General features: G+C 41.7%; 1 pseudogene; it reads right to left on the bottom strand.

Moving 5' to 3' along the window:
• Window positions 1-294: 294 nt before the first annotated feature.
• On the bottom strand, window positions 295-602 carry LOC123801400 (alpha-ketoglutarate dehydrogenase component 4 pseudogene; annotated as a pseudogene).
• Window positions 603-10,149: the final 9,547 nt, after the last annotated feature.

A 10,149-nucleotide genomic window follows, 5' to 3' on the forward strand; every position in this document is an offset into this window, starting at 1 on the left:
ATCCCAGGACTCTAGGATCACGCCCAGAGCTGAAGGCAGACGCTTAATGACTGAGCCACCCAGGCGCCCCAAGGAAAATGTGTACTTTAATATGTATATGAACAATTAGGTAAGCTTGTGGAGAAGCTGACTAATATACATATATTGGGAGATACAGGTGTCCAACTACATTTTCTATATTTCATTTTTTAACAGAATATTTAGTCAAGTTATTTAATGTATGATTTCTCATGTGCCATTTTGGAAGTCGTTTATCGTAAAGACTTCTGTGACGAACAGCCACAGTGTCAGTGATTATTCCGGATCTCCAAGTTGGATAAATTCAATTTCTTCTTGAGACACAAGTTTCCTTCTGTATTTCTGTCCTGAGGTACTGTTTTTATTATTTCTGCAGTGTCTGGTGGACCCCGATGCACCAGCCACGCTGGTGATTTATTTCCATCGGAATGCTATGAAGTTGAAGAGTGAGGTGGTAGTCCCGTTGACCTCAACACTTCTGATACATTGGGTTTAGGATTGTGTCTTCTGTCAGGGTACCTTATTAATGGAGTAGGTGACTTGACTACCCGAATGACCCTGCTGGCAGATGCCATCTCACTGCCCATCAGGACCCAAATTAATTTTTATGGAGAAAGGAAAGTATCAAGGCCCCATGAAAGTTGCAATGCAGCCTTGCTGACTTGATTTGTTTTGTAGGTCCAGTTCCTTGTAGGGTTTCTGGAACATAGTATATACTCAATAAATGTGAAATAAATGAATGATGAAATAGCCAAGCATTGGGGCTTGTATTTCTTGTTTTTCCCATGGCAGACAGGAATAGAACAGAAAAAATCGTATTTGTTGATGGCCTGTTTACTGGAATTGAGTGTTTGTTTTCTCCCAGCAGTTCAAAGCTATCTATATATTTATCCATTAATTCAAATATTTACTGACCACCTATTATGCACATGGCTCTGCACTCTTTGCTTGTCAGTATGGGATTGCAGAATGTCTACTTTGGTCTTAGGAGAACAGGGTGTATCTATAAGAACAAAGTCCCGAACTAACCAGCCGGTGTGGGAACTGAATTGACTCCACCTCCCCGGCAGAGCCCTCCAATCCACGGCGCTCGCAGGTCAGAAATGCGCTGAAATAATCCTCCAGCTCCAGTAATACACATCCTTACTCCATGAAGCCTTTTCTGTACTGTTGACATGAGCCAACTTCATCTTTTCTCGGTATGAGTCACTGTTAAAAATGTATACATCGTCATAACTGGCTTAGTTCCTAGTGCTGTCAGTTGCTTTTTAAACAATAATAAAATCAAGTGTAAGGCTCATGGTGAGAACTTGGTTTTATTGATGGCGTGTAGTGTGAGATGGATGAGATATTTCGGGCCAGAATTGTTTACCATCTACCATTTTTATTGAAAACTTTCTTATTCCAATCTAACTAATTTTAGTGAGTCATAATTCAGAAAGTGGATAAAGTTAAATTTTCCTCTGTGCTGACTATTAAAAGTACTTGACAAACACAACAATAACGTAGACATGATTGTATAAAGAATACTCAACTTACTTAAAATAACACATAACTTTCAAGTGTCCTCAAGTACTTCGGCAAACCTTTACTATATTCCATGCAAGACTTTACTATATTTTAGGTCAGCTGTTGGCAAACTGTGGCTTGGAGGCTACGTCCAGCCTACTCCTTGTTTTTTATGGCCTATAAACTAAGCATTTTTAAAACATTTTTAAGTGGTTGAAAAAAATAAAAAGAAGAATATTCTGTGATATGTGAAGATTATATTAAATTCAAGTTTCAACGTCCATAAGTAAAGTTTAAGTCTACTCAGCTACACCCATTTACTTATGTATTATATCTATGGCTACCTTTGAATGATGAAGGGCAGAGATTAGTTGCAACAGACACTATATGGCTCCCAAAGCTAGAAATATTTGCCATCTGAAACTGTGCAGAAGAGTTTGCCTTCCCCAGTGTGAGGTCCTTGAGATACCTCAGTGAACAAAACAAGACATCCCGGTGCTGGAGGAGGTAGGTCATCAAGAGTGTGATTGCCAGGTGACCTGTGAGCAAGAGCCAGGTTGTGGGAGGATTCTTAGTCCCTTCCTGTCCTTGGAATGTACTTTTTGAAGAACCATTCCCAGGGTCGGAGCTGTGTCAAGGACACAACCTTAAAAAAGTAATGTGTTGTTAAAAAAAAAAAAAAAGGAACGTGTTGTTGAGACCATTTGGACTGTGTAATGTGACAGAACCCTGCTAAGCCCTCTGTATAAACTTTTAAGATTCTGGCAGGTGGGTATGAAGATCTACTCATCTTGTTGTCGCCCAAGACAAGCCTTGTTTGTAAACTCCTTGCTTGTTCAACCTGCCACCTACCAATCCTGAGTGGCTTGTCTTTTTCTTTGGTCTCTCCCTGCCCTCCCTGTATGGAGGCCAGGTTTGAATTTCACCCAGAGACCTCCCAAGGTTGCAAATCAAAACCCTGCCCTCAGGAAATTTACATTTAAGTAGGGGGAAGACAGTAAACATTATATATAATGTATTAGAAGGGGATCAATGTGTTGGGGAAAAGAAACGTTGAGTAGGGTAATGGGAATGAAGATTTTGAGGGGGAGGAGGATGTTGCAATTTCGAAGAGAGCCATCAGGGTAGAGCCTCATTAAAAAGGTGGTGCTTGAGCAAAGACTTGAAACGGGGGAGGAAGTGAGCCAATGTGGGTGTCTGGGGGAAAAGCGTTCTAGGCAGATCATGGCAGCTCCTCACAGGGTTGCTGTGTAGATTAAGTGAGTAATGTATTTAACTAAAAAAAGTGCCTGGCAAATGGTAAATTCTCAAAAAACAGTTCTTTTTTCGTACCCGCTGGCTGTGGATGCTACTTTCCTCTTTGCAGGGCTGCACTGAGCGACTCTCAGTAGGCCATCACTACATCAGAGAAGGGCTCTCCTGAGTACAGAGGATCTTCACATAGTAGCTTTATCTGTCCCAGGGTTGGCTTTCATCCTTGCAGTTTAGCTTTCAGGGGCGGAGCTGCCTTGGAGAATTGTGGGCTCAGGAGGTATCATATCTGTGGTCTGCATAATTATAAAACACAGATTCCAGAGTTTGTCCTCACACACAGGCAAAGGGACTTGCCCCACCCTCACACAATTAGTCAGCAGCAAAGCTTCGCTAGGCGTGGGGTCTTTGGCTTCCAAGTCTAGTGTTCTGTTCCTGGTCTGCACTCTTTGTCCTGTACCAGATCTATTTTTACGTAGCTTATTTCTTCCAGTAAATTTTCAGGTGTCTTTGTGTAGGGACCATGTCTTACTCATTTTTGTTTTCCCCTGCAGAATCAGGCACCAAACAAAAAACCAAAACCATTGAAAGAATACTCAGTACTTGAACTTGTTTGGTACCATTTCAAATCTTAACCGTTATATGTGTAAGTCTGCCAGAAAATGTCAAGATGGAGCTGACTGCGCTTTATTCCCTGTGTTTGTATAAAGAACGGGGAGGTAAATTGTCCTAAAAATCAAGGAGTTCCTAGGAAAGGTCCCAGACATTTACATTTTCAAACTTTTTTATGTTGCCAAGTATTATATGAAGATTCTGAAGCATAAAAACGCATTCGTGAGCTTTGGGCTTTGATGAACTCTGTAAGGCTAGCAGTAGCAGTAGCGTTAGGCTGCTAGATAAGAGATGGCATTTCCAGGGCAGAAAAATTGGGCAGATGACAGAGAACAAACACTTTGTAATCCTTTGTCTTAGTCCGGGGTGGTTCTCAATGTGCATCACCTGATCTTTGTTAGAAATGCAAACACTCGGGCCTCACCTCGAACTCACTGAATTTGAAATTCCGGGTGTGGGGCCCAGCAATCTATATTGGAGTAACACTCTGGGAGACTTTGAGGCATGCTAAAGTTTGAAAGTCCCTGGCCACTCTTGTCTTTATGGATCGCTGGCCGGGACTCACCCTGCTCTGCCAAGTGCCTAAGCTATGTGTTGGGTGCACAAGGAGCTTCTTTTATAAAACTTGGTGATAACCTCAAGGCAGAAAAATCTTCCTGGGGAAAGTTGAGATTGTATCACATTTCCAGTTGGTAAACATACTCCCTCTGACTCATGAAGGTGGGAAACAACTGGCGTGAAGAATAAGCCAGAGCATTGCGTAATTAGGTTAGAGGTTGAAATAAAGGAAGCTTTTAAATCTTAAAATTTTAATTCTGGTTGGGCTTTGGTTTTGGGTGGATACGCACCAGCTGGGCCATGACAGGAACAGTATGGAATCTGGAAGCTCTGCTCTGATTTGGACAGGCCATTTGAAAAATTCTCTTGCAAAAATGCGGAAGGCCAGTTAATAGTAAGTGGCTTCTCCAGAGTCCTATGGCAGATCGGCCCGTAGGAAGCACGCATATGAATCATTCCAACCTCGCAGGATTGCAGGTGTACCTTTGGCTGAGGTATGGGAAGAATAGCCTTGGAATGCGTCTTTGACCTAAGATAAAGACTCTGACAGATCCTCCCCACTCCCCCCAATATATAAAATATCTGAGCACAGGAAATGAAGCTTAGAATTTGAGACAAATAGTTAAAAATATCTTTGTAGAAAAGACATGGATTTTCAAGGCAATATTAACAAGACAAGTGCGAGTGAACAGTAAGAAGATGACAGAGGGGGCGCCTGGGTGGCTCAGTTGTTTAGCGTCTGCCTTCGGCTCAGGGCGTGATCCTGGCGTTCTGGGATCGAGCCCCGCATCAGGTTCCTCTGCTGGCAGCCTGCTTCTTCCTCTCCCACTCCCCCTGCTTGAGTTCCCTCTCTCGCTGGCTGTCTCTGTCAAATAAATAAATAAAATCTTAAAAAAAAAAAAAAAAGATGACAGAGAGCTCTACCAAGCTTTACATCAACAAGGTTACAAGGCAAAAATAAGGATGATCTAATCAGGTCTGACGAATGGTTGACCATAAAACATGACATTATCAACATTTTTTTGAAAAATTGATTTATTTTTAATAAATCTCTTCCTGCCACATTAGGAGGATTTGGCTAAACATACAGTATACCTTCAGTGATAAACTAACAACAGCATGAGGCCAGCTTGATTAGCAAAATCTTTGAAAACAGGCACATAAAACAACCATTTCAGTGGTATCTGCCTCAGATCAGTATTTCACAACATTTCACCAATCTCATGCATACATTTTTAGAAGTCATTTGCAGTTTCTTGCCTGAAACATCAAAAGATATGACATACTATGGGGGAAAAGCATATGCTTTCTGCTGAAGTAGATATGTCTGAACTAATTCAAAGGAAAAATGGCATGAAATTAAATTTCATTCTTTGTCAGGAGATACTACTGGAAAATACACAAAAATATCATATGAAGAAAGAATTTTGTTGACAAATTGTTCCCTACAGGATGCTTGTGATACAAACGGATGACAGCGCAAATGTTTCTCACATGTTTCGGCCAACGGTAAGTGCTAGATTTTGTTTCAGTAATGGAATTAGAGAAGAATCACATTTCTGAATGGATTACCAAGGGAAATAAATACAGATATTCTCAATTGTATATGATTTACTGGAAACATTCTTCTGTGGAGAAAACGCTGTCGTACACAGCTGTTCTGTGCTTTTAAACTATCTTCTTTGGGTGAGTTCTCAGAAATGTCACTCTCACCCTTTTCTTCTGTCACACTGTTCACCGCAATGCAAGAAGAATCTCAGGGCCAAGAAACCGGCATTTGCGCTCTGCTCGAGGCTTGGACTCTATCCTGGGGGAAAATGGATCAGATCTGTGATTTTGGATGATCAGAGCCTGGAGGTGGCAAAAGGCCCAGAAGGAGCAAAGTCAGAGGCGGGGACATTTGGAAAGCAGGGAAGATGAGCTAGAAGGACAGGTGACGACATCCTGAATTAGGGACATGGGGGATGACTCAAAATGTTGAGTGAGGGTGACAGAACATCAGGGATGACGCCCAGGTTTCCGGCAGTGAGTCAGGGAACGAGAACATTTCAAATAGATTTTTGGGAACAGGCACAGGAGGCAGGCTGAGCTTTCAGTGGATGTTAGCTGCTTGGCTGCCTTCTTAACATTTCGCTGTCACAACCTTCCCCCTATCCAGGTAACCTCCCACATCCAGGTATCCTCTCACGTCCAGGTATCCTCCCACATGTGGGCTCTGGGCTGGAGAAGTAAAATGGCCTGACCGTAGGAGAGAAATTCCAAAATTTATGAGCTTATCCTTGCATTTCAACTGTTATATTTGGTTTTTTATTTTATTTTATTTTATTTTTTTAAAGATTTTATTTATTTATTTATTTGACAGAGAGAGAGACAGCCAGCGAGAGAGGGAACACAGGCAGGGGGAGCGGGAGAGGAAGAAGCAGGCTCCCAGCAGAGGAACCTGATGTGGGGCTCGATCCCAGGACTCCGGGACCACGCCCTGAGCCGAAGGCAGACGCTTAATGACTGAGCCACCCAGGCTCCCCGCAACTACTATATTTGGAGTGAAATTTCTTTAAGCAGTTTTAATGGTATTTCGTAAGTTTTCGAGAGGTGTTGATGTAGTTTTCGGATTTAGGTGAGGTTTGGTGGGGTGAAGTCCAGAGCCAAAAACCAAGAAAGAATTCTTGAGACGTCTTTGGTGCAAAACGGTGGTTTTATTAAAGCACGGGGATAGGACCCGTGGGCAGAAAGAGCTGCTGCCCCCGGGTTTGTGAGGGTGACTGATTACATACTTGGATTTGGCGGAGGTAAGGAAAAGGGAGGTTTCAAAAGGATTTTCATATGTTAGAGAAGACTCACAGGATACCAGAGCCCTTGCCATTGTCAAGTGAAGGTTGTTTTTCCCTCCAGCAAAGCAATAACATTAAGATAGTTGGGAGCTTCCTGGAAGAATATTGCATGTGACCCACCCAGGAGTGGGGGGTATGGGGGAGGTTGCAGGGTGTCAGCTTGTGCTTTGTCCTCAGACAGCCTTTTGTTCCCTCATCGGTGTATTTATAGTTAAGAATTATGGATGGTATAGTTATAATTTTAAAATATTACAGTAAATGTAAGATTTTTCCTCCTAATTTTGCCCCAGATCTTTTCCATCCAAATTGTCGGATCTAGCAATTATGGATGGGCTCGTCTTATATTGCTTGCCTAATCCGAGGTAAGTCTGATTTCTTTGCTTCCTAAAAAGCTGTAGAATAAGTTTCTCGTGAAAGATATTTTTCTTCCTACTCTGAGAACTTATCTAAATATTTTAGCATCACCTCTCAATAGATGTGTATTCAACGAGCAACGATGAATGAAGAACAGTTTCTTGGGACTTAAGCTAATAACAATACAAATATTAATTACCAGTTGGTGAATGCCAGGCAGCATAATATAATTTACACCTATTATTTCTAATCATAAAAATAATGCTGTAATGCAGACAGTTGCTTGGGAGAGTAGCAAGGAGATCTACTAATTGTTTCTGTTTCCTTTTCCTTTCTGAGTTTCTTTCTGGAAAATGACATAGTAAAACTTGGTTTCGTTATGCAAGAACAGTACTGTGTTTATTAATGCTTGTTCTAATTTGGAAATGCTTTCACGTAAAATATTTACTACTTAATCCTATGAGATAAATATTAATCTTTATCTGAAAGATGAGGAAATTAAGACCCACACGGTAAACAAGTTAACCATGAAGTTGATAATAGAGCTCAGGCCTTCCGATTCCCAAAATGGCTCTTTTCCCATTGCCTTGTGTTTTATACACACTAGACTAGTAATTTCTTCACTAAGCAGTGCTTAGGCATTCTGGTTGCTCAGGTTTATTACCTGTGATTCCCACCATGACAATTTAGTGAAGCATTTAAGGTGTTTGCCATATCCGGTATCCTGTTCTTTAGGATCTGTCAGCATAGGGGCAAGAATAAAGGAAAATAAATAAATAAAAATAATAAATAATAAATAAATAAATAAATAAAAATAAACCCAAATCAACAGGGGTATATGTAGAATTCCAGGGGCTTTATGCATCCGGTCCATTAAGAAGGTCATGGCTGTAATATCAGCTGTAATGGGTTACAATTATGGAAACCTATTCTTATTCTCCACGTCGCACTGGTCTCTCACATTGGCTAACATGGGGGATTAAGTGGGGAGACAATAGGCATTATTTCTTGTGCAACTTGATATCGCTCAAGGCGCTGTCCTTGTTGTTTGGCGTGGGAGGAAGAGCTGCCTCAGATATTCTTTCTACAATGATAGTTCTTATTCTGCAGGTCAGGGCCAATGGGGGCATTCTGCCATGATACCATTTTAATTTTAATTTTAATTTTTTGATTTTAATGTTTTTTTATTATATTATGTTAGTCACCATACAGTACATCCCTGATTTCTGATGTAAAGTTCGATGATTCATTAGTTGCGTATAACACCCAGTGCACCATGCAATACGTGCCCTCCTTACTACCCATCACCAGCCTATCCCATTCCCCCACCCCCCTCCCCTCTGAGGCCCTCAGTTTGTTTCTCATAGTCCATAGTCTCTCATGTTTCATTCCCCCTTCTGATTACCCCCCTTTCTTTATCCCTTTCTTCCCCTACCGATCTTCCTAGTTCTTATGTTCCATAGATGAGAGAAATCATATGATAGTTGTCTTTCTCTGCTTGACTTATTTCACTTAGCATTATCTCCTCCAGTGCCGTCCATGTTGCAGCAAATGTTGAGAACTCGTTCTTTCTGATAGCTGAGTAATATTCCATTGTATATATGGACCACATCTTCTTAATCCAGTCATCTGTTGAAGGGCATCTCGGTTCCTTCCACGATTTAGCTATTGTGGACATTGCTGCTATGAACATTGGGGTGCATATGGCCCTTCTCTTCACTACGTCTGTATCTTTGGGGGTAAATACCCAGTAGCTCAATGGCTGGGTCATAGGGTAGCGCAATTTTTAACTTTTTAAGGGACCTCCAGAGTGTTTTCCAGAGTGGCTATTTTAATTTTGTTCTCTTAAACTGGAGAAATAGTTAAGGGTATGTGAACTTCTGGGGACTTCCGTGAGGTACTTTAGATTGCATTTATCACCTGATTCCCATACACCCTTGCTCAGACTGGCCTATTTTAGAACATTACAGACCCCAGGAATTAGTATTAACTAGGGGTTTGTAGCCAACATTTCCCAAAGATTTGGGGGGGCATGTTTTTAGGTAAATGACAACAGGCCCATTTGGGCAAAGTTACAAAATTTCAAGGTCCTGAGGTTAGAGCATTCCGGCTTATGTAAAATATTTGTTTGCATAGTCCTGCTTTTATTGTATTTTTGTAATCAAAATCACTCAAAACCTCTCGGTTTTTGTTCTCGGAGGCTCCATGCCCTACAAACCAGAGTTGGACATCTCTGAGTGTCAGGTCACTGATCACTACAGATATTTCATGGTAATTGCTAGTCGTCCTCACTCCTTTTAGAGGCTTGTCTAACTGTCCAGCCGAGTCACCAGTGTGGTACAGGTTAGACTGACATAGACTGAGGAGAAGGAGCTGTCAGAAATGTGGGGGGAGGGGGACATAACGGTGGATGTCTGGGGGGGGGAGGAGATGAGCCACCAGCTCAAGTCCAAGTAGGAACAGGGTCACAGGAGATTCAATCTTGGTCTAAGACCCCCTAAGCGATCTAACGGGGTAGGAAACAGTTCTGGGTATATAAGGCTGAGATGACATGGGATGAATTTTTTCTTTCCTTCCCTTTTCTTTCCCTTCTCCTTTCCTTCCCTTCCTTTCCCTTTCCTTTCCTTTCTTTTTCTTTCCTTTTCTTTTTTTCTTTCTTTTTTTTTTTTTAAGATTTTATTTATTTATTTGACAGATAGAGACAGCCAGCGAGAGAGGGAACACAAGCAGGGGGAGTGGGAGAGGAAGACGCAGGCTCCCAGTGGAGGAGCCTGATGTGGGGCTCGATCCCATAACGCTGGGATCACGCCCTGAGCCGAAGGCAGATGCTTAACCACTGTGCCACCCAGGCGCCCCTCTTTCTTTTCTTTTCATTTCTTTTCTCTTTTCTTTCTCTTTTCTCTTTCCTTTCCTTTCTTTTCTCTTCTTTTCTTTCTAAGGAAAATGGACGATGCTAGTGGGAAGGCCTTAGATGTGTCAAACATTTTGATGAGTTGATATATGTTCATTTGGGAAA

This window comes from Ursus americanus, chromosome 2, assembly GCF_024610735.1.
Source record: "Ursus americanus isolate L20-20 chromosome 2, mUrsAme1.1.p, whole genome shotgun sequence".
NCBI lineage: Eukaryota > Metazoa > Chordata > Mammalia > Carnivora > Ursidae > Ursus > Ursus americanus.